The following is a 23,938-nucleotide window of genomic DNA, read 5'->3' as shown; positions in this document are numbered from 1 at the left end:
TTTTCTCTTCTGTACTCCTCTCCTCCTCCTCTCCTATTCTCTCCCTTTCCTCTACTCTCCCTTTTCTCTCCTCTTCCTCTCCTATCATCTCACTCTCCACTCCCTCTCCTCTTACTCTTCTCTCTTCTCACTCTCCTCACTCTCACTAATCGTCTCAGCTCTCCTCTACACTCCATCTACCTTCCTCTACTTCTCCTATTTTCTACTTTCCTTCTCCTCGCTTCCTTCCCTCTTCCTGACTGTCTCAGCTCTACTCTCCCTCTCCTTTCCCTGACCCTCTCAGCTTTGCTATATCTGGGTGACATGGTCAGATGTAGTAGAGCAGTAACAGTCAGAGTGCTGCATCAGTCAATGCTCTGCATTTCTCATGAGCGGTGATGTCAGTAACTCAGTGATATCACTGCTCATGAGAAATTCTGGTCTGCCGCTTACCGACAGTAACCTATGAAGTCTCATTCTGAGAACTTTCTCAGACAGCAGCTCCATAGGAATTGATGGGCATCATGAGATATTTCTCCATGAGATTACATAGAATCGTAGAGGAGTTTTTTAATTTATTTATTTTTTTATTTTTTCAATAGCTTTTTTACCTGTGTGTGTGTCTTTTTTAAAACTCTATACCAAGATAGTAATGGGGATATCTGATAGACTCCTCTCCATTACTAAACTTGTGTCACCAGTGCTGTCTATGCCTTAAAGTGCTGTCCATTCTCCCCAGTGCTGTCCGTACTCCCCAGTGCTGTATATGTGCCCCCAGTGATGTCTGTGCCCTCCCAGTGCTGTATGTGCCCTCAGTGCTGTCTGTGTCTCCCAATGATTTATGTGCCCCACAGTGCTGTCTGTGTCCCCCAGTGCTGCCCGTGCCTCTCCAGTGCTATTTGTGCCTCTCAGTGCTGTCTGTGCCCCCCAGTGATGCCTGTGCTCCTCCAGTGATGTCAGTGCCCACAGCCATGTCTATGCTTCTCAGTGATGTATATACCATCCAGTAATGTCTGTACCCCTTAGTGATGTCTTTGCCTCAGCATCTCTTGTTATGTATATGCCCCAGCCCTTCCTGTGATATATATGCCCCAGCCCCTTCTGTGATTTATATGCCCCCAACATCTTCTGTGATGTATATGCCCGAGCCCCTCTTGTGATGAGCATGCTGAGGACATTTTTTGTGGGTGGGGAGGTGCACAAGGTGCTCCCATTCCACAAAAGAAGAGGGTCAGAAGTCCCACCTGCCCCAATGCTGTACATTCCCCTCAAACCTGTGTGTGCTTCCTAGTGCTGTCCGTGCCCCCCAGTGATGTCCATGTGTGCCGCCCCTGCAGCAGTCGAACTGCTCGGATTTGGGGGTGATTACCCGTGGCTCGACGGTCTCCTGACCAGGGGGCTAGTGCTACACTCAAAATGAAGTAGGGGGTATTTACAGGGGAGATATAGATAGTTCGTGATGCCACCCGTGGTGTGCAGTAATAGGGAGTACCACCACTGTTGTTGGGAGAACCCGGGGTGATGGAGTGGAGCAGCTAGATTACATTACTCTCCACGGGTAGGGAAGGCCCCGGAACCTGGATGATGATATGAGGGTACAGGGGGAGTGCAGGGGAGCTAGTTGCAGGGGTTAATCAGGTGCTCACTCAGCAGAAAGCTAATGCTGACAAGATAGTAAACCAAGTCTCTGGGTGCCGCTGCCCTCTTGGGGAGCTCATCCGAGTCCCGTCCCCTGCCGTACTGCCTGATGGTCTGTGGCCTGCCTCCTGGCACCGTATTTTAGAGTGTCCTTTGTGGCCTGTCAGCTTGGAGCTTTCCGGGCCCCGCTCTCTGCTATAAGTAGCAAGGGGAGCTTGCTCTCAGAAGCTCATACTTGGGATTTCAGTGGGCTAATTTGCTTGAAAAGCCCTATCCCCCTCATTGCACTAGAGCCCCCGATCTCTGAGCTTCGTGGGAACAGTCCATATAGACCCTGTCGTCCGCAGGTTAATTTCCGGTTTGCTTGAAGCTTCTCCCCGACATAGGGTCCGTGTACCATGTCGTGCCTTCGGTTCCAGCCCGGTTATTGAACTGCGTATGCTGGCTATCCTCCAAGAGTAGCCAAGCACCCAGTCCGAATCTCCCGTGACCGGGTCTCTGACTCCTCCTTGTCCAGACCACCATCTGCGACTTAGTCTCCTTTTCCCCTGGGAGCTCCAACTCCCAGCTTTCTCGAGCTCCTCACTGCTCAAGGGCTACCACAGACTCTGGGGAGCTTCTACTCCCAGCTCCTCACTCACTGGGAGATACTTCTGTTCTGCTTGTCAGCTCTGCTCTGTTCTCTGCTTCCTCCCTCGCTGACTTCCCCCCTCCCACCACTCTGTCTGACCCCTAGGTGGACTGCCCTATTCCAGCTTAAGCAGCCCACTGGTGTGCCTGACAAGTGTGGTATGAGGTGTAACTAGGATTTGTGAATGCTTGTGGAGGCAGTACAGCAAGATGGGGACCCAGAACCATGGGGGGGTTGAGCCCTGCACGGGGAGAGAAAGATTGTGCAGAACCCTGTGATGACCTGACTAGTGCAGGGTGTCACACATGCTCCGCCAGGGATGTATTCGCCCCTAGTGCTTTCCGTGCTCCCAAGTGTTGTCTGTGCCCCCCAGTGCTTTCTGTGCATCAGTGCTGTCCATGCCTCCCAGTGCTGTTTGTGCCCTCCAGTGCAGTCTGTGCCCCCCAGTGCTGTCTGTGCCTCCCAGTTTTGTTTGTTCCCGCAGTGCTGTCCATGCCCCTCCAATGCTGTCTGTTCTTTCTCAGTGCTGCATGTGCCCCCCAGTGATGTCCATACCCCTCAGTGTTGTTTGTGCCCCCACAGTGCAGTTTGTACCCCCCCATGATGTCTGTACCCCACACCCATAACTATGCCTCCCAGTAATGTATATACCCTCCAGTGATTTCTGTTCTCCTTAGTGATGTCTATGCCCCAGCATCTTCTGCCATGTATATGCACCAATCCCTTCTATGATGTGTATGCCCCCAGTGTTTTCTGTGATTTATATGCCACAACCCCTCTTGTGATGTATATGCCCTCAGCATCTCTTGTGATGTATATGTCCCAGCAACTCCTGTGATGTATATGCTCCAGGCCTTTCTGTGATGTATATGCCCCAGCTTCTCCTGTGAATGTATATGCCCTTAGCATCTCCTCTGATGTGTATTCTGTAAATGTCTCCTGTGATGTATACACCCCAGCCCCTCCTTTGATGAATATGCAGCTAGCATCTCCTGGCATGTATATGCTCCAGCCTCTCATGTGATGTATATGCCCCAGCCCCACCTGTGATGTATATGCCTCAAGTACCTCCTGTGATTGGTATGCCCCCAGCATCTCCTGTAATGTATATGCTTCAACCCCTTCTGTGAAGTATGTGCTCCAACCCCTCTTGTGATGTGTATGCCGCAGTCCCTCTTGTGTTGTATATGCTCTATCCTTTCTGTGCTGTATATGCCCCAGGCCCTCCTGTGATATATATGCACCCACCCGTCCTGTGATTTATATCCCCCCAGCATCTCCTGTGATGTATATGGCTCAGCCTTCTCTGTGATATATATTCCCCAGCCCCTCCTATGATGTATAACCACCAGAGCCTCTTGTGATAAATATCCCTCAGCCTCTGCTGGGATGTATATGCCGCTGCCTTTCATGTGATGTATATACCCCAGCCTCTCCTGTGATGTATATGCCCCAGCCCCTAGCTCAGGGTTGGGCTAGGTTGCTCTGGACTATCGTCTATCTTACCTATAGTTCACCTTCTTTTGGTGGTGGCCACATTGTACAGTGTTGCCATAGCAATAGATAGCTATTTGACATAGGTATATCTCCTGACCACACTCGTCAAGAGCACTAAGGGTGTGCCATGTGACAACTATACCTTAAAGGGAATCTGTCAGTTGTTTTTTGCTACCTCATCTGAGAGCAATTTGATGTAGACAATGAGATCTTCAATCCAACAAAGTCTCACTTAGACTACTGGGTGCAGCCGTTCTGACACAATCAGAGTTTTCAGATTTAGTCATGTAGCAGAGCTGAGAGAGCTAACTCTAACCAAACTAGGCTTTCAATAGAGATTGTACATTGATAGTGAGGTGTTAATCAGAGGATGGATCATGCTGGACCAGTGTGTGTGTGTGTGTGTGTTTGTGTGTGTGTGTGTGTGCGTGCGTGTGCGTGTGCGTGCGTGCGTGCGTGCGCGTGTGTGTGTGTGTGTGTGTGTGTGTACGTGCGTGCGTGCGTGTCACCGTGGCTCTCAGTGGTTAGCACTGCAGTCTTGCAGCGCTGGGGTCCTGGGTTCAAGTCCCACCAAGGACAGTATCTGCAAAGAGTTTGTATGTTCTCCCTGTGTTTGCGTGGGTTTCCTCTGGGTACTTCGTTTTCCTCCCACACTCCAAAGAAATACAGATTGGGTCTTTAGATTGTGAGCCCCAATGGGGACAGTGTTCCTGATGTATGTAAAGCGCTGTGGAATATGTTAGCGCTATATAAAAATAAAGATTTGATTTTTGATGTGTGTGTGTGACATTGTAGTCTGATCAAACATGTCAAATAAACAACAGATCGGACCTTGACAAGACAGGTATCCCTGAACTCTCTGTTAACCCTTGCTGCAGGCTGGCTTCAGCTTACATACCCAAACCTGCTGACAGATTCCCTTTAATGGATGCAAGCATTCTTACTGTTTAGCATTTTTCATTCACCTGCCTAACACTTTTGCACAGCAGTGTATATAGTAAGTACAAAGTCAGTCCCCATCACCTTGCATAGTGACATTGTGGCTGTCAGTTTTCTGTGATTATGCTTTTCAGTTTACAGATAGGAGCTTCACAACGTACTGATACCTTGATACTTGGGTTAATTCTGTTTATCAGGAGTCTTACATGTTTCCTTCATGATCTAATCAGGAAAGTTTCCTGCCTTGCTAGGCATGGTCTCGACATGTGACCTTGTTAAAGACTGAAATAGCAGCTTTTTAACAGTGTGGTGATGAGCTGATTGCTGCTAATAGGAGGAGGACAGCCTTCGCAAGGAGTTAACATGCTGCTGAGAAGCTGCTGCAATCTAGGTCAGGTGATGGGGGTGGCGTCTCCTCCGGAGCAGGCTGCAGCTCCATGTTACCTCCAGTCCTGCGCTGTACTGGAGCAGCTTCAGCACCTGCCTGCTGGACAGCTCCAGCACCTGCCTGCTGGACAGCTCCCTATAGTGTGGATGGAGGAGAGGAGCGCACTGGAAAGTGAGCTTAAGGAAAGCGTGGGATACTGAGCAGCTGAGGATCATTGGATTTCCTTTAAGTGTATTTTTAATCCTTCTCCTTGAATAAAATCTGATCTTTTTCTTTTCTTTTTTTTTTACATCCTTGCTTGTATAGGCAGGCACATGATACTCTTTCTTAAAGTTTGCCTGTCAAGCCCAGAGAGTGGAGGTGAGACCTATCTGCCCCAAGTTGTGTCTCGTGGTGGAGGTGTGTTCCAACATTTTACAAGAGGAGCAGCTGGATGTGATTGTGGAGGGCTTGGAGCTTTTCATTCTGGTCACTGTCTCTTGAAGGAGGATTATTAGAAAAGATGTGAAGAAAGAAAAAAACAAGTTTGAAGGAAGCCTAAATGTGTTAAGAGAGAAAAGCCTGCCTTTAACACTCTGGTACTACATGGATTACTACTAGCAGGGGGGCTTGGAAGATCTACTAGCATTCTCTTGTTGGATGGCACATTCCAGACTTTGTGTATTCTTGGCCAGTACATAGCTTATGATAATTGGCACAGCCATAAGGTGAGTACCCATCCCTCTCCTTATTTTTGATTCCATATTGCGAGCACCGTCTTAGGTTGTATAGCAGGGCAGTGATACATAACAGGGAATCAAATCAGATTACTGAGGCTTGATCAATGGGTGGAAGAAAGAGATGTGATGGAAGAAGCACATAAGTCTGCCTCTTCCCTGCTGATGGTAAATTCTATAAGATGTGGATGTATAAAGGCTGCTGAAAAGGAGCTTAGGGTAAAGATCTCAATAGAAAGGAATAAATGTCTTATAGGAAACGTATCTCTTAAAGGTCCCTACTCACTTTGCCTGACTCCAGCAAAGCCAAAGCAGCACTCGCACTCATGTTCACACCCTAGATGACATGTCGCAGATTTGGAGGAAAATGAATGCTATGTAATCGTGACTTTTGCTTAAAGGGTGACAGAGACAGATAAAGGGAAGATATATTGTGCAGCCTAAGTCAAGTTATTTCAAGACAGGAGATTATACTTTGACTTATTATTTGTGTATAAGTAATAAGGATGCAGTGTATAAAACACAGTAACTGTATGCAAGTGGCTTTTAAGGCACTAATGGATGTCGTTGACAGATGCATTCTGTAGACTTGACAGCAAGAGCTTGTAATTACGGAGTGCCATTATTTAGCCAAGGTTGGCATTCGTCCACTATTTCAGCCTACTGGTAGCATTTCTGTTTGCTATAGTACTTGGGATACAGTCATGACACTCACTGTCTGTTGTTCTTCCCCTGGGCAATGGTGATGATCATTGTTTAAAAAAAAAATGGTGTTATGATATAAATCTCTCAGCTATATTAAAAACACTTATCACCTGGAACTCAGCTCCAGACATGTCATTGTTTTCTTCCATCCTCAGTTCTCACACCAGGCTGAATAGAATGGATAAAGATGAATTATGTATGCATCTCTGTCATTAGTGCATATAGAGGAACAAAGCTGTCACACAATGACTTTCCCTTATTTCTATAACTTAGTCACCTATGCTCATTATGAACTGGATATACCTGGATATACATAGTGGTGACCTATGGTCTATGCCCCAGCAAAGCAATATAACTACAGCCTTGTATATACCCCATAGCCAGTACAGAAATGTAAATTAAATCCATGTCTATTTGTATACATTAGTCACCTATGTTCTTAGGAACTGTATATACCTGGATATACATAGTGGTGACCTATGGTCTGTAAGTCTCAGGAAAGCAGTCTAACTACAACCTTATATATAGCCGATACTGCAGTGTAAATGAAATCCATGCTTATTTGTGTAGCTTAGCCACCTATGCACATTACAAGCTGGATATACCTGTGATATAGTAGTGACCTATGGTGTGTATGCCCCAGCAAAGAAATATGACTACAGCTTTATACTTATCGTATAGCCGGTACTAAAGTGTAAATGACATCCATGCTTATTTGTATAACTTAAACCCCTATGTTCATTACGAGCTGGATATACCTGTGTGATAGTGGTGACCAATGGTCTGTATGCCCCAGCAAAGAAAAATAACTACAATATTCTATTTACTCCATAGCCACTACTGAAGTGTAAATGAAATCCATGCTTGTTTGTATAACATAGACAGCTATGTTCAATACGAACTGGCTAAACCTGTACTATAGTGGTGACCTATGATCTGTGTGCCTCAATAAAGCAATATAGCTACAGCTTTACCCCATAGCCAGTACTGCAATGTAAATGAAATCCATGCTTATTTGTATAGTTTAGACCCTTGTGTTAATTACGGACTGGATTTACCTTTATCATAGTGGTGACCTATAGTCTGTAAGCCCCAGCATTATAGTGGTCACCTATGGTCTGTATGTCCCAACAAAGCAATATAACTACAGCCTTACCCCATGGCCAGTACTGCAGCACAAGTTAATTCAATGCCTATTTGTATAGCTTAGGCACATATGTTCATTATGAACTGGATTTACCTGTATTATAATGGTGACCTATGGTCTGTATGCCCCAGCATTATAGTGGTGATCTATGGTCTGTATGCCACAACAAAGCATTATATCTACAGCCTTAACCCCATAGCCAGTACTGCAGTGTAAATTAAATCCATGCTTATTATATGAATTTTATGTAATGCATAAGCATTAGGTCAATGAGCAATTATTTATTAGACCTGATTATGGTGCTTTTTAGCACTAGGCTTGTACAGGAGGATTTTCTGAGCATGAGCTTTGCTTCACATCTTCAGAAGCATTTAGCCCCATACTGGCAAAGGTTGGGAGGGATCACTGCACTGCACGTCATAGTTTGCAATCAGGAATGGCAATCCAACCATTATACCATATGTTACCCAGCTATATAGATCTTACATACGTGCCAGATATAGGCTTGGCTTTTATCAGGGCTCAAGTGTTTTCTACCTGCGCTATGTGTTTGTGAAAACTTGCCAGTTTTTTGCCTACAGATAAATGGCAGGTCACCAACCGGTTCATATACACTGTTGAATTGAATGTTGACATCATTTACCAGAAAAGACATGCTAAAAACACATACCATCATAACCATTGTAAAAACAAGGCTAATTTATGAGGTCGAGTGTATCCTCACCCATATGACATCCTCATGCGACCATAATTGTAATACAGCGCCTTAATATTAACCTCTGGTAGGGCAATACAAATGTATGTCCAGTGCTTAGTGTGCATGCAAACGATTCATTGAGATTGAGAAAGAAGCAGTGTTCTGAAATGAATGAAATAATCAATAGTGCAACTTGTGTATCAGATTGTGAGTAGTTAATTTATTATTCATATTTTGCTGGAGGTTCTCTATTTCCATATCCTCTTGTTCAGCATCTGGGGTGTCTCTGGGGAAGACGAGGCACATTTCTCCAGCTTTTGGTTTAGCTTTGAAGAGTTGCAGTGACATTTTTTCACCAGCTGAGGGCGAATGATAAAAACTTTTGAATAAACAGAAAATATCAGCCAGCATTATTTCCATAGTCTACACATTCACTGTTCAGTGTGCCTACTGGAAATAATAACAGTTATTAATCCTGTTATAGACTGATAGTATTTACTGATAATATAATGCTTTACATGTGCTTTGCTTTGATTTGTTCAATTGGCCAGGATTGTATATTTTCCTGTTGGTAATTTTACGGTACCAGCTGTCACATAAATGTAAATTGGGGGTCTTCTATGTATTACATTGAATTGTAACTCTCTATATCTGTGGGAATTGGCAGATTCATCGAATATATGATCTCCGTATATCAGCTTTTTTTATTTACCTAATTATGAACGTATTATACTGTAGTTTTGGCATCAAATTTGTATTTCACTGAAGCTTATCTGTCAGCAGATCCATAACAGCTGCAGAAAACACAACTGTGAGCTTTCTTCTACACAGGGATGAAGTGGGATATTTGGAGCTGTTAAAAAAAGAGAAAAATGTGTATATTTTTATGAAACATGTAATTTAGAATCAGAATATATTTGAAATCGCTAATGCAATTTGGTTCTGGTTTGTGGTTTATTAATTATATGATTAGTAGCATTGTGAGTCCGTGCATCTGAAGCCTGAACAGGTTTGTCATGTGTTTGGTAGTTTGGCTATGCATCTATGTATATGTGACCCCTAATCATCTAACCTTACAGACCTAGTATGGTATAGCTTAATGTGTGGTGTTTAGCTATACATTTACTGGATGTATATATAACCCATAAACATTTACTCCTACAGATCTAGTATGGTATAGCTTAATGTGTGGTGTTTAGCTATACATTTATGTATGTATAACCCCTAAACGTTTACTCCTACAGATCTATTATGGTATAGCTTAATGTGTGGCGTTTGGTTATACATTTATGAATATATAACCCCTAAATGTTTACCTCTACAGATCTAGTATGGTATAGCTTAATGCGTAAAGTTAGGCTTTACATTTATGTATGTATAACCCCTAAACGTTTACTCCTACAGATCTAGTATGGTATAGCTTAATGTGTGGCGTTTGGCTATACATTTATGTATATATAACCCCTAAATGTTTACCTCTACAGATCTAGTATGGTATAGCTTAATGTGTTGACTTTGGCTATATATTTATGTATATATAACCCCTAAATGTTTACCCCTACACATCTAGTATGGTACAGTTTAATATAAAGAATTAGGCTATACATTTATGTATATGTGACCCCTAAACGTTTACCCCTACAGAGCTAGCATGGTATAGTTTAATGTGTGGAGTTTGGCTATACATTTATGTATATGTGAGCCCCCAAACGTTTACCCCTACAGAACTAGCATGGTATAGTTTAATGTGTGGCGTTTAGCTCTGAATTCATGTATATGGGACCCCCAAACGTTCACCCCTACAGACCTATCATGGTATAGTTTAATGTGTGGCGTTTAGCTATGCATTTATGTATATGTGACCCCTAAACATTTATCCCTACAGATCTAGTATGGTATAGCTTAATGTGTGGTGTTTAGCTATACATTTATGTATGTATAACCCCTAAATATTTACTCCTACAGATCTAGTATGGTATAGCTTAATGTGTGGCGTTTGGTTATACATTTATGAATATATAACCCCTAAATGTTTACCTCTACAGATCTAGTATGGTCTAGCTTAATGCGTAAAGTTAGGCTTTACATTTATGTATGTATAACCCCTAAACGTTTACTCCTACAGATCTAGTATGGTATAGATTAATGTGTGGCGTTTGGCTATACATTTATGTATATATAACCCCTAAATGTTTACCTCTACAGATCTAGTATGGTATAGCTTAATGTGTTGACTTTGGCTATATATTTATGTATATATAACCCCTAAATGTTTACCCCTACACATCTAGTATGGTACAGTTTAATATAAAGAATTAGGCTATACATTTATGTATATGTGACCCCTAAACGTTTACCCCTACAGAACTAGCATGGTATAGTTTAATGTGTGGAGTTTGGCTATACATTTATGTATATGTGACCCCCCAAACGTTTACCCCTACAGAACTAGCATGGTATAGTTTAATGTGTGGTGTTTAGCTCTGAATTCATGTATATGTGACCCCCAAACGTTTACCCCTACAGACCTATCATGGTATAGTTTAATGTGTGGCGTTTAGCTATGCATTTATGTATATGTGACCCCTAAACATTTATCCCTACAGATCTAGTAAGGAACTGTTTAATGTATAGAATTAGGTTATACATTTATGTATATGTGACCCCTAAACGTTTACCCCTAAAGACCTATCATGGTATAGTTTAATGTGGGGAGTTTGGCCATACATTTTTGTATATGTGACCCCTCAACATTTACTCCTGCAGACCTAGTATGGTGTAATTTAATGTGTGGAGTTTGGCTATACATTTATGTATATGTGACCCCTAAACGTTTACCCCTACAGACCTAGTATGGTATAGTTTAATGTATGAAGTTTAGCTATGCATTTACATATATGTGACCCCTCAACACCCCCCTATAGACTTAGTATGGTATAGTTTAATGTGTGGAGTTTGGCTATACATTTATGTATACACTGTGTGCAGAATTATTAGGCAATTTGTATTTTAGAGGATTTTTTTTATTATTGATCAACAACTATGTTCTCAATCAACCCAAAAGATTTAATATTTTTGGAAGTTGGAGTGGGGTTTTTTAGATTTGGCTATCTTAGGAGGATATCTGTTTGTGCGGGTAACTATTACTGTGCAGAATTATTAGGCAACTTAATAAAAACCAAATATATTCCCATCTCACTTGTTTATTTTCACCAGGTAAACCAATTTAACTGCACAAAACTTAAAAATAAATATTTTTGACATGCAAAAACAAAACCCCAAAAAATTAGTGACCAATATAGCCACCTTTCTTTATGACAGTCAACAGCCTACCATCCATAGATTGTCACTTGCTTGATCTGTTTATGATCAACATTGTGTGCAGCAGCCACCACAGCTTCCCAGACACTGTTCTGAGAGGTGTACTGTTTTCCCTCCCTGTAGATCTTACATTTTATGAGGAACCATATGTTCTCCATGAGGTTCAGATCAGGTGAACAAGGGGGCCATGTCATTATTTTTTCATCTTTTAGACCTTTGCTGGCCAGCCACGCTGTGGCGTAGTTGGATGCATGTGATGGAGCATTGTCCTGCATGAAAATCATGTTTTTCTTGAACGATACCGACTTCTTCCTGTACCACTGCTTGAAGATGTTGTCTTCCAGAAACTGGCAGTAGGTTTGGGAGTTGAGCTTCACTCCATCCTCAACCCGAAAAGGTCCCACAAGTTCATCTTTGATGATACCAGCCCATACCAGTACCCCACCTCCACCTTGTTGGCGTCTGAGTCAGAGTGGAGCTCTCTGCCCTTTACTCATCCAGCCTCTGGCCCATCTATCTGGCCCACAGGAAAGGAAGTTGCCTAATAATTAAGCACACCTTATATAGGGTGTTGATGTCATTACACCACACCCCTCCTCATTACAGAGATGCACATCACATGATTTACTTAATTGGTAGTTGGCTCTCAAGCCTATACAGCTTGGAGTAGGACAACATGTATAAAAATTATCATGTGATCAAAATACTCATTTGCCTAATAATTCTGCACACAGTGTATGTGACCCTTAATAGTTTACCCCTACAGACCTAGTATGGTATAGTTTAATGTATGGAGTTTGGCTATACATTTATGTATATGTGACCCCTCAACATTTACCCCTACAGACCTAGTATGGTATGGTTTAATGTATGGATTTTGACTATACATTTATGTATTTGTGACCCCTCAACATCCCCCTACAAACATAGTATGGTACAGTTTAATGTGTGGAGTTTCACTGTTGAATCAAAGATCTTCATTTCAGTGAATTGTCTTGTTCTCTGCAGTATAAGTGTAGCTGTGATTTTTTCTACTTGCTATATTTGGTATTTACAGCCTTGTCAGATGTTTCCATACATTGGTGCTGAAGTGAGAATCATCTCTACCTTTAGTTACCTGCATAGAGCAATGCGGAGAGATGTCCTTTAACATCATGCTAACATTATTGCCAATACATAACATTTATAAAATGAGATAAGCGTTAGATAGTTATTTTACACTAATAAGCAGAACATTGAATATTATCAACAGCAAGAAGAATGTCATACTGCTGTTCAGTTTTAAGGTCAATGCATTCCACCAGCTTATACATTGCCATGAACATTCTTCTAGTAAACAAAGAAAGAAAGATATTAAAACTCCCACAATAACTACATAAATAGGCCCTTGGAGATACAGCTGAAATCATTTGTTTGCTACTTGCAGGTCCCTACCCTTTCTCCAGATGTTATATTTCCTCTATACAGAGGTAGTAACTTACAAGACATGGAGAAACTTATTTGTGTCTGTAGTGACAATACCAATGTAAAAAAACATTATTACAGGATGAGCATGCCGGGTGTTGCGATGCGAGACTCATGCGTGTCACGCATGAGTCACTCGCAAGTGTAACTCCGGCCTAAAGGGTGCTTTACACGCTGTGACATCGCTATCGATATATCGTCAGGGTCGCATCGTTAGTGACGCACATCCGGCACCGGTAGCGACATCGCAGCATGTAACACCAAGGTTCGACGATCAACGATCGAAGAATCGTACAAAAACGGTGATCGTTGACACGTCGCTCCTTTCCTTAATATCGTTGTTGCAACAGGTACGATGTTGCTCGGCGCTCCTGCAGCACCACACATCGCTATTTGTGACACCGTGGGAGCAACAAACATCTCCTTACCTGAGTCCACCGGCAATGCGGAAAGAAGGAGGTGGGCGAGATGTTACGTCCCGCTCATCTCCGCCCCTAAACTTCGATTGAGCTTAGTGACGCTGCAGTGACGTCGCTATGACGCCGAACGCACCTCCCCCTTGAGGGAAGGATTGTTTGGCGGTCACAACAACATCGCTGACAAGGTATGTGCGTGTGATGCTGCCGTAGCAATAATGTTCGCTACGGCAGCGAGCACCAAATGTCGCACGAACGACGGGGGCGGGTGCTATCACGCTCGACATCATCAGCGATCGCTAGAAATGTTGCAGCGTATAAAGTACCCTTAAGTCTCGTGCTCATGAACATAGAAATTGAACAAGTCTTTCTGAAGAAAAAAATCGCAGCATGTACTATCTGCCTCCTTATATCGGATTGCACTCAGTCATAGTGACATCTAAGTGCGGTCCAATTTTCTTGGACTGACAGAATGGAAAAGATGGAGATTTTTTTTTTTCCATCCAAGAGATCATATTGCACTCTGATCAGACTGTCTGACTGATTTTCTCGGATGAGAGAAAAACATTGGCGTGACCCTAGTCTAAGGAGGTTTTGCTACACCTATCATATTTTTTAATTAGAGCACAGGAATATTAAAAAATTCTCAGATTTGCTGTAACCAAAATGCAAAAAAAATGTCTGTGATTGAACATAATTTCTAATTTCATCAGACGATGATAGTTCTGACTGTTGAGTTTCTACTGAGAGGAGAGCATTGATAGCTCATCTATTATTTACGGTGTCATTGTGAATGTACTTAGGCTGGTAAAGTGGCATGTTTAACTGGAACATTGTTCACAATCATGCACGCCATGAAATAGTAATAAAACCATTAAACATGACAAATGCTTTGTTACTGCATTCATTAATTTACAGATTACAATATGTTTCAGAATTCTTGATTATTTCTTATGAAAGTGTGAAGAGCAGAATTGTGTATAAGTTACAGTATACACTTTGAATAAGGCCTAAGCTACACGGCATGAAAATTGGAGCGAGTTGAATGCAATGTTTTATCGCATTCCACTCGGACCAATATTAGCCTATGTCCAAGCACCCACGAGCGATTATTTTCTCACCACTAATCGGACCGAGAAAATACCGTATATGCCGGCGTATAAGACGACTGGGCGTATAAGACGACCCCCAACTTCTGCCCTAAAAATATAGAATTTGGGATATACTCACTGTATAAGACTACCCCGCTCCCAAATGAAAAAAAGTCTGCTTTGATTGCAACATGTTAATTTTAATTCCGCGAGAGCCGTACAATATGTTTTTAAAGGGCCATTGACAGATCAATCGCTCCAATGTTCACTTAGTACAGCAAGGAATGCTCCTCCCTGCTGTATAAAGCCACAACTGGACTGAAACAATGGTACTACACTCTGCTACAAACAGACACACACAACTCTGCTACAAACAGACAAACACACACAACTCTGCTACATACAGACAAACACACACAACTCTGCTACAAACAGACAAACACACACAACTCTGCTACATGCAGACAAACACACACAACTCTGCTACATACAGACAAACACATACAACTCTGCTACATACAGACAAACACATACAACTCTGCTACATACAGACAAACACATACAACTCTGCTACATACAGACAAACACATACAACTCTGCTACATACAGACAAACACGTACAACTCTGCTACATACAGACAAACACATACAACTCTGCTACATACAGACAAACACATACAACTCTGCTACATACAGACAAATACACACAACTCTGCTGCTCTGTGGGGCCTGCACCCGCGGCTCGGCGGGTACAGCACCCGCGGCATCGGCGGGGGGGGGGGATTGGCAGGGCATACATCTGGGGGGTTAGAAGCAGCTCACCGGGGCCCATAATGGGCACAAGTCCCCCTGTGTTAGATATCTCCCCCATAGTGCTGCCCATGGCCCCTATATAGATCGCACAAGTCCCCCTGTGTCAGATATCGCCCCCATAGTGCTGCCCATGGCCCCTATAGATCGCACAAGTCCCCCTGTGTCAGATATGGCCCCTAGGCTGCTGCCCAAAGTTAAATAAAACCCTCTTTCCTTATCTCCTCCAGCGCTGAGCTCCCTCCTGTCTGGCTCCGTGCTTCTGTTCTTCCACTTCCTGGTTCTCAGCCGGTCATGTGATCGGCACAGCAGACTGAGCTCTCTGCCTGCCTGATCACAGTGGAAGCAGGGACACGGGGAGAAACGCTGCAGGGGTAAGTAAGGCTTTTTATTTTAGAATGAGCAGCAGCCTGGGGGCCAAATCTAACACATGGGGGACATGTGCGATCACACTGGGACGCAGGCTCATAGAATATGCACCGCTGCCCCAGCCCCTCACTGCGTGCGATTTCAGCACCATTGGAGATGGACAGCGGCTGTGCATATTATATGAGCGGGTGCAGGAGATCAAAGGATGCAGCCCGCAGCGTTCCCCTGTGCTCCAGAGCTGCTGCCCCCACCTCCCCTGGACGCTGCAGTGTACATACACCACCCCCCCCCGTATATCCGGCGTATAAGACGACCCCCCACTGTAGCCATTATTTTAAGGGGGTAAAAAGTCGTCTTATACGCCAGTATATACGGTAATCGCAGCATGCTGCATTTGTAATGCTATTCTTGTTTCTCTTTCTCACCCATTCAAGTGTATGGGGCGAGAAAAAAATCGCACTGCACTTGCAGTACACCGGTGTACCGCGAGTGCAGGGCGAGAATGGCAATAGCCGGCTATGGAGGAGAGAGGGAGATAAATCCCTCCCCTCTGCAGAGTCGGACCGCCCCTCCTCAGTTCCCCCCCCCACAGCTGAGGTCCGATCACATGATCAGACCTCAGTCGTAGTAACACTCGCATGACACTTGGCTCCTGCTGTGCTGCCAGCATGAGCCGAGAGTCATGCGAGGATCGCAGTAGATCCCCATGTGGCCCTGGCCCAAAGTCACAGCTAGGCTTGTCTGCATGTTGCATTTTAGTTTTGAGGTCTGATTTCAGAATCAGGAAAACATCCAGGGAGATTTATCAAGCTAAATACAGCAGAAGTCTGGCATTTGGCTTGGCCGAAAAAGGAGTCACCTAGCTTGCTATTGCAAAGTAAAGCTGTGGTGTCCATTTCTGATACAATGTAAGAAAACTGTCACGGCCCTGAATTGCGGTATGGCTCCTGCATCGAGACCTTCTGTTAGGTTCTCCTGTATGCGGTCACATGTTATTTTCTGTCCTGTGACAGACCGTTTCCCGCATCAGGTTGTTCGCCATCTGTGGGAGCGGCTTATTCACACGCACCGCTTCTGGCCAGTTGCTCTCCTTTATCTGGGGAAATTCATGCCAGTGTGGCACCAGTCATATTCTCTGGCTAAGTTGCGGTAAGCACCTGTGTCCTGGTTATAGTGACTGATCTTGGTACTCGACCCTGAACTGACCCATACTTGCCTCTGTCTACTCCTTTCTGACTTCTCTGTTCCTGTCTGGCTCCTGACCCTGGCTTTCTCCCATGACTACTCTTGTACCTGCCCTTTGTGTTTATACTGACTCTCCTAGTTTCCGACTTCTAACTTGTCTGACAACCTCTCTCCTGGCTTCCTTCTGTGTGTTTTCATGCTCTCTGAACCTGGCCTGCCTGACTTCCCATAGCCTCTTAGTGCCACCTAGTGTGCCTGATTATTGCATCTCTAACTCCTCTGTGAGAGGAACATTATACCAACTTTTAGGTGACAGTCTGAAAATTTAGAATTATCACATAGGATGAACCACTATTGTAATTCTATACATTCTAAAACTGTCTAGTCTAAGTTTGCATTTTTTATAAATTAGACAGTATTGATTGTCTTTGCCAAATATTTTCTTTTACCAAAACTTTTCCCTTTCTACGCCACCTGTGGTTCTATTGAGCTGTTCCACCCCTGGTCTTGATAAATTGAACTATTATGGTTCCATTGTACTATATGGATCTAACGTTCATTTGGACCAAGGGGATCCAAGTGTTTTTTTCAGATTTTGAACAACCTGATGAAAACCAAAAGTACAATATAGTCACCTAAAGAAGAATTTACAGACCCTACAGTGTGGCCTGTAATAAACTGTAATGTTCTTCTTTCCATGTGATCTTGAGATAACCACTTATAAAGTGTAACATGTTAAAGGAATTGTCCAGAATTGGGATCAAAGTCTGCACTCATTCTAATTCAAATAATTTCAGGAAAATTGAGCAAAGTACGCAGATAGATCCTCTCATCTGTAGTCAGGCCAAGAAGTCATCATTGAATTAACCTTTTCACCATCTGACAATTTTCCATTTTATGAAGACTGCTTGAGTACACTACAAATATTAATTAGTCAACCAGTAAGTGCAACAACAAAAACAATGAATAAAGAGAACGAGTACGCTATAGAACAAAAAAATAATTAACATAACAATCCACATGGCAGAGATAGTTGAAAGCATTTAAAAAAACACACACACGCATAGAGGGTTAACAAATATCAAACTAGCTTATTCTGTTCATGTGTGACCACTCAACATTAGTACCCTAAATCTTCCATTTTGAGTGTGGCCTTTCTGCTAGGATTGATGGTGCCTTATCATGGACGCACTGAGCTTGATCTTTTTTAACTCTCTAAGGGTATTTTAAATTCTGTAATGTGGATTGTTATTTAATTTGCTTAATAAAGTTATTATTTTTTCCTGGTGATCCAATTGCATAATTTTTTCTTCTCTTTACGCATCGTTTTCATTTTTTCCTCCACGTCTTCCAAGAGCCATAACTTTTTTATTTTCCTGTCAATCTTCCCATATGAGAGATTGTTTTTGGTGGGATGAGTTGTAATTTTGAAGAAACCATTCATTTTAAAATACAGTGTACTGGAAAATGAGAAAAATTCCAAGTGTGATGAAATTGCAAAAAAAGTGCAATTCCACAATCAATTGTTTTTGGGGGGTTTTCGTTTGCCATGTTCACTGTAGGGTAAAACTGACTTGGCAGTATGATTCCCTAGGTCAGTAAAAGTTCGGAGATACCAATCTTGTATAGTAATGTTTTTGTTTTAAAATTAATTAGTTAAAAAAATCAGAAATTTGTAAAAAAAAAAAGCCACTTTTGTTACTATTTTCTGAAACCCATGAAATTCTCATTTTTTGTAATTTGGGGTTAAGTGATAGCTTATTTTTTGCGCCCTGAGCTGTCATTTTTACAAATACTATTTTTTGGTAGGTGCGATGTTTTGATCACCTGTTTTTGCATTTTATTACAATGTTGTGGTGACCCAAAAACCTTAACTTCAACGTTCTTAAATTTTTTCATTATTCTGTTTACCTATCAGATTAATTTATTTTATATTTTGATAGATTGTACATAACTGAAAGTGGCAATGCAAAATATGTGTATTTTTTATTATTGTTTTATTTACAATGTTACAAAAGGAAGGGGATTTGAACTTTTGTGTTTTTTCTTTTTTTTCATATTTAAAAAACAAACATTTCCCCATTTTATTATTTATACTAGTCTCCTTAGAAGACTTGAAGCTGCATACTTCAGATTGCTTGTGCTGTACAGAGTAGTGCATTAGCATCAGCACTGCTTTGTACACCAGAAATACAGACTTCCTATGAATGCTGGCACACAGTCAGCATTCATAGGAAGTTGGTCATAATAGTGACAGGGGTCATCAGCTCTCTCCTGGCTGTCATGACAATCCATTGGAGTCCCACAATCATGTCACGCTGTCACCAATGGGAGAGGGGAATTGCCCGCTCACCACCTACGTGTTTAAAATCTCACTGTGAGAGACAGTGGGATTTACCTAGTTAACCACGGTGGATCTCCAATCCACCCACAGCTATTAGAGGTACATTTTGGCTGATCAGATTAGCCAACATGTGCAAGGATAGATGCAGGATCGGCATGCAAGTCCGCATCAAAGGGATAGACACGACCTATGCCATAATGGTAAGTCATAGGCTGTGAAGAGGTTCCAGATAATGCTTTCATGTTCCATGCAATATTGGATTGAACGGTGAACTAGGGCACAAGATAGTTATAATAATGTCTATGATCTGACCACAAGTATTTGGGGCCTGTAAAACAGCTATGTGGACTTCACTGTATTATTACCTATCATAGAAGTCAATGGGGAATAGAGAAACAAAAAACTGTGTGGTTTCGGTACCTCAGAAATAAAGGAATGGGCATTGGTAATAAACAATTGTAATGTAATTAAAATAAAACAATTAGGGATGATTGAATACCTCAAATATTCGGCTTCGCGAATATTTTCCGAATACCTCGCCGCTATTCACGAATATTCGATGCGCAATGTAAGTCTATGAGAAACCCGAATAACAGCTATTCTGAACTATTCAGGCTTCCCATAGACTTACATTGCACATCGAATATTTGCATATTGGCGACCTATTCAGAAAATATTCGTGAAGCCGAATATTTGAGGTATTCGATCATCCCTATAAAACTATTTTCCATATCATTGCAAAAATCTCTCCAGGAACTTCAAACTATGGTAACAAATACATGTCGTATTATATGTCATACCATTGCTATATACTGCTTTAGCGGAATGTGCGTCCACTTGATTTTAATAACCACCAGCAATCACCATACATAATTGCATTAAAAACTGCTGGAACAATCGTAAATGTGGAAGGCTTTTATATCTTAGCTGCTGGCAATGAATAAGGCTAAGTGCCCATGGGGTTTTTTTAAGGAGGTCAAAAGTGATGGCAGTATCTCAGGAATTTTTAAAAAAATAATTTTTAATTTCCTGAAGCATTTCCTGAAGGTATGTGCACACATGTGTTGCCAGGTAGATTCTGCCTGCAGTCAGCCTGAAAAGCGCCGCAAATCCACTGAAAAATTTACCTTAATGCACAGTAATATCAAAATAATATTATTCTGCAAGTTTTCAGTCTTTTGCTACTACTTTAACTGCTTCAGGGTTCGCAGAGCATGAATTGATTAAAAGATGTCTCATGTTTATTCCTTGTGCAACTTCTGCTAGGAAGCCACTCGATAATAGTAGTCATACTAGCACATAACATCCAATGCAAGAGAATGGCATGCTATATGCTAATGACTCAAGGCTTAAACTCTGCTCTAAGCGTGATCCGAGTGTCATTCCACATGTGAGAATTCGATCACAGGTGCAGACAAGCCAGAGAGCTTAATCACTCTATTTTCTCCATTGAGTGTCTCTATATATATCGCACTGCACTCGGATGTCATTGGAGTGCAGTCCAATGTTTCACATAAGCAAGCATTGTTGACCTTAGGGAGATCAACATATCCACTGCGGAGACACCATCACGTGTTTCTCAACGCAGTGATTCTAGAGCATTGCCCCCTGGGAAGTATGCAAATAAGAAAACCGCGGAGACACCATCACGTGTTTCTCAACGCTGGCAGGAAACTAGCCAGGTCTTTCACCGGGAAGGAACAACCACGGGAGGGGCAGTCTCCAGTCAAGGAGACCACCTATACCAAACATGGTATCCATCCACAGACAGCCGTTTCGGGGTATTTGCCCCTCATCAGTGTGGAGTAGGAATCTGGCTAGTGGGGGCAATGCCTAGTAAAAGACTACTTAAGCAAGCATTGTTGACCTTAGGGAGATCAACATATCCACTGCGGAGACACCATCACGTGTTTCTCAACGCAGTGATTCATGTTTGGTATAGGTGGTCTCCTTGACTGGAGACTGCCCCTCCCGTGGTTGTTCCTTCCCGGTGAAAGACCTGGCTAGTTTCCTGCCAGCGTTGAGAAACACGTGATGGTGTCTCCGCGGCTTTCTTATTTGCAATGTTTCACATAGACTTGTATGGGTGCACGTGATCCAAGATACACTACCAGTTGCAGCATGCTTCGATATTTTCCTCAGTTCGATTACAGCTGAGGAAAAACTCCCAGATCTAACTTGCATCAATCAATAACATTGGACCAAGGGCAATCTGATTTTTTTATTGTATTGCACTCATCCAATTCATTTGTTTGTGTTACCCCAGCCTAAAATGTAAAATAAAAGCATCAGACACAGAACTGCTGCAAAACAACAGTACACTGCCAGGGAAGCACTCATCATATTGTTAATAGGCAAAGATGTTTCAGGAAAATGACCGTTGTTTTTTTTCCTAGAGCAACTTTGCCTAGGAAGTCTTACTGGCTGTGCTGGCATATTAAAGACATTTTGCACACATATTATTTGCAGTTTTGAAGAGATTTTGATGTGCTTTGGACAGAGGTGTATCTTGGCTTTCTGGCAACCGGGGCAAGACTTCAGTTTGACACCCCCCCATGTGATCAATCATTCATATGTGATTTGCACACTTAGTCACGTGATGACGAGCTGCTCTTAATAATTAATTCTCTCAATGTTCAAAGAGAAACATAGGTAGAAAAGCCAGGTGTCACATGCAAGTATTAAAATCACTTATGAGTGGAGTGGCCATATGATGACTACTGGAACTAGAAGCAGAGCTGAATCCTGACAGGAAGTATTTTACATGCTGTTGTGATTGGGCTACAGTGCTTAATTTTATAAATAAAGGGGTTGTCCATGTTTAAGATGAAAATCTGCAGTCACTATGTGACTGCAGACTTCTTAAATCTCACAGTGCGCACACTGCCCGCTGTCAGGATTCTCTGGTGCTGGTGGTGAGAGTGAGAGGTCACGAAACTGCAAGTATGTGATTTACATATATGTGGTCACATGTTTCCACTAGACAAGCGTGGCCTTGCTCAAAATAAATTGTGTGAGGCTAGACACATCAAATCAGAATGTGGCCAGAAATATAAAAATCTCATACTTGCACACATACATGACCGTCCACTATTGCCACTGGCACCGGATAATCCTAAAAGCGTGCAGAGCATGCATTGTGAGAATTTAGAAGCCTGCAGTCACCAAGAGTCACTGCAGAATGTCATCTCAAATTTGGACAAACCCTTTACTTTTACAATTAAGCAGTGTATATGAATTTTAAAGAAAGGGGTTGTCCAATCTTACAATTTATGAATTATTACTTGTGTACAGGATCAGAACTAATAAATGCACCAGAACAGAAATACATAATTATAACACCCAACAGTATAGAAACACAGCATCACAACCACCAGCAGTACAGACATTCATCATCAGAACTACCACAGTACAGAAATACATCCATATAAACCTATCAGTTCAGTAACACAGCATCAAAACCCTCATCGATACAGAAATACATAATCAGAACCACAAGCAGTACATGGTACATCAATTGTAATGTTAGATCAGACCCATACACATTTGCATTGCATGAACCGACAACTTCCAGTACATCCAGGGCTGGCTCCAGGCGAAAGAGTCTCATTTGGCCCTATACACACATAGAAATGCACATATACATATTAAAAGACAAATTCACAAGAATACATCTAAATAGACAAGTCTATACACAGTCATATACACTGACATACATAGATACACATCATACATGCATGCACAGATGCATTAGAGATATTTTTAATATGGGGAAGCAAGTAGCAGCCTCACTCACCTCCCCCGCTTGTCTCCCATCCAGCTCCTCCTGGACATGTGGCTGTGCTGCACTTATTGGTGGCCATGGCTAAAAGACATGGCCACACACAGTGCACACTGACACTGCTGTAAATAGATCCCAGGAGAGGCTGGAGACATACAGCAATGGGGGCACATACAGCTCCAGAGGGTCGGCATACAGCTCTGAAGTGGTACACAGCACTGGGATGAGGGGACAGACAGGTCTGGGTGTATACAGCACTGGGGTGGGGAGAGACACAGCTCTGGGGGATATACAGCTCTGGGGTGGTCTACTGTACTGGCGTGGGAGGGGTCAGACAGTTCTGGTGGTTATAAAGCACTGAGGTGGGGGTAACATACAGTTCTGGGGGTATACAGCACTGGGGTGTGGGGGACAGACAGTTCTGGGGGTATACAGCACTAAGTTGGGGAGACAGACAGTACTGGGGTATACAGCACTGAGGCGGGAGGGACAGAAAGCACTGGGGGTATACAGCACTGGGGTGGGGGTGACAGACAGTACTGGGGGTATACAGCACTGGGGTGGGGGGAGAAACAGCTCTGGGGAATATACAACTCTGGGGTGGTCAACTGTACTGGGGTGGGAGGACATATAGCTCTGGGGGGTATAGCGCTAGTTGGGAGACAGACAGATCTGGTGGTTATAAAGCACTGGAGCGGGGGTGACAGACAGTTCTGGGGGTATATAGCACTTGGGTGGGGAGACAGACACTACTGGGGCATACAGCACTGGGGTGCAGGGGGCAGACAGTTCTGGGGGTATATAGCACTGGGGTGGGGGG

The 23,938-nt window shown here is 42.8% G+C and overlaps 1 protein-coding gene across 6 annotated transcripts in view; it reads left to right on the top strand.

The window, feature by feature from the left end:
* The first annotated feature begins 5,121 nt into the window (after window positions 1-5,121).
* LINGO2 (leucine rich repeat and Ig domain containing 2) overlaps window positions 5,122-23,938 on the top strand; it is a 2,307,572-nt gene continuing 2,288,755 nt past the window's right edge. For 4 of the 6 annotated variants that reach the window (XM_075316936.1, XM_075316938.1, XM_075316928.1 and 1 more), the window contains exon 1: window positions 5,128-5,779. The gene's annotated coding sequence lies outside the window, so the exon portion shown is untranslated. Of the gene's footprint in view, window positions 5,780-23,938 lie in introns of all 6 variants that reach the window. The other 2 variants (XR_012724629.1, XR_012724631.1) reach the window with 1 other exon arrangement.

The sequence above is a fragment of the Anomaloglossus baeobatrachus genome, chromosome 1, assembly GCF_048569485.1.
Source record: "Anomaloglossus baeobatrachus isolate aAnoBae1 chromosome 1, aAnoBae1.hap1, whole genome shotgun sequence".
NCBI lineage: Eukaryota > Metazoa > Chordata > Amphibia > Anura > Aromobatidae > Anomaloglossus > Anomaloglossus baeobatrachus.
Note: the sequence above shows the minus strand (reverse complement) of the source record. Positions and strands in the feature narration are given on the sequence as shown.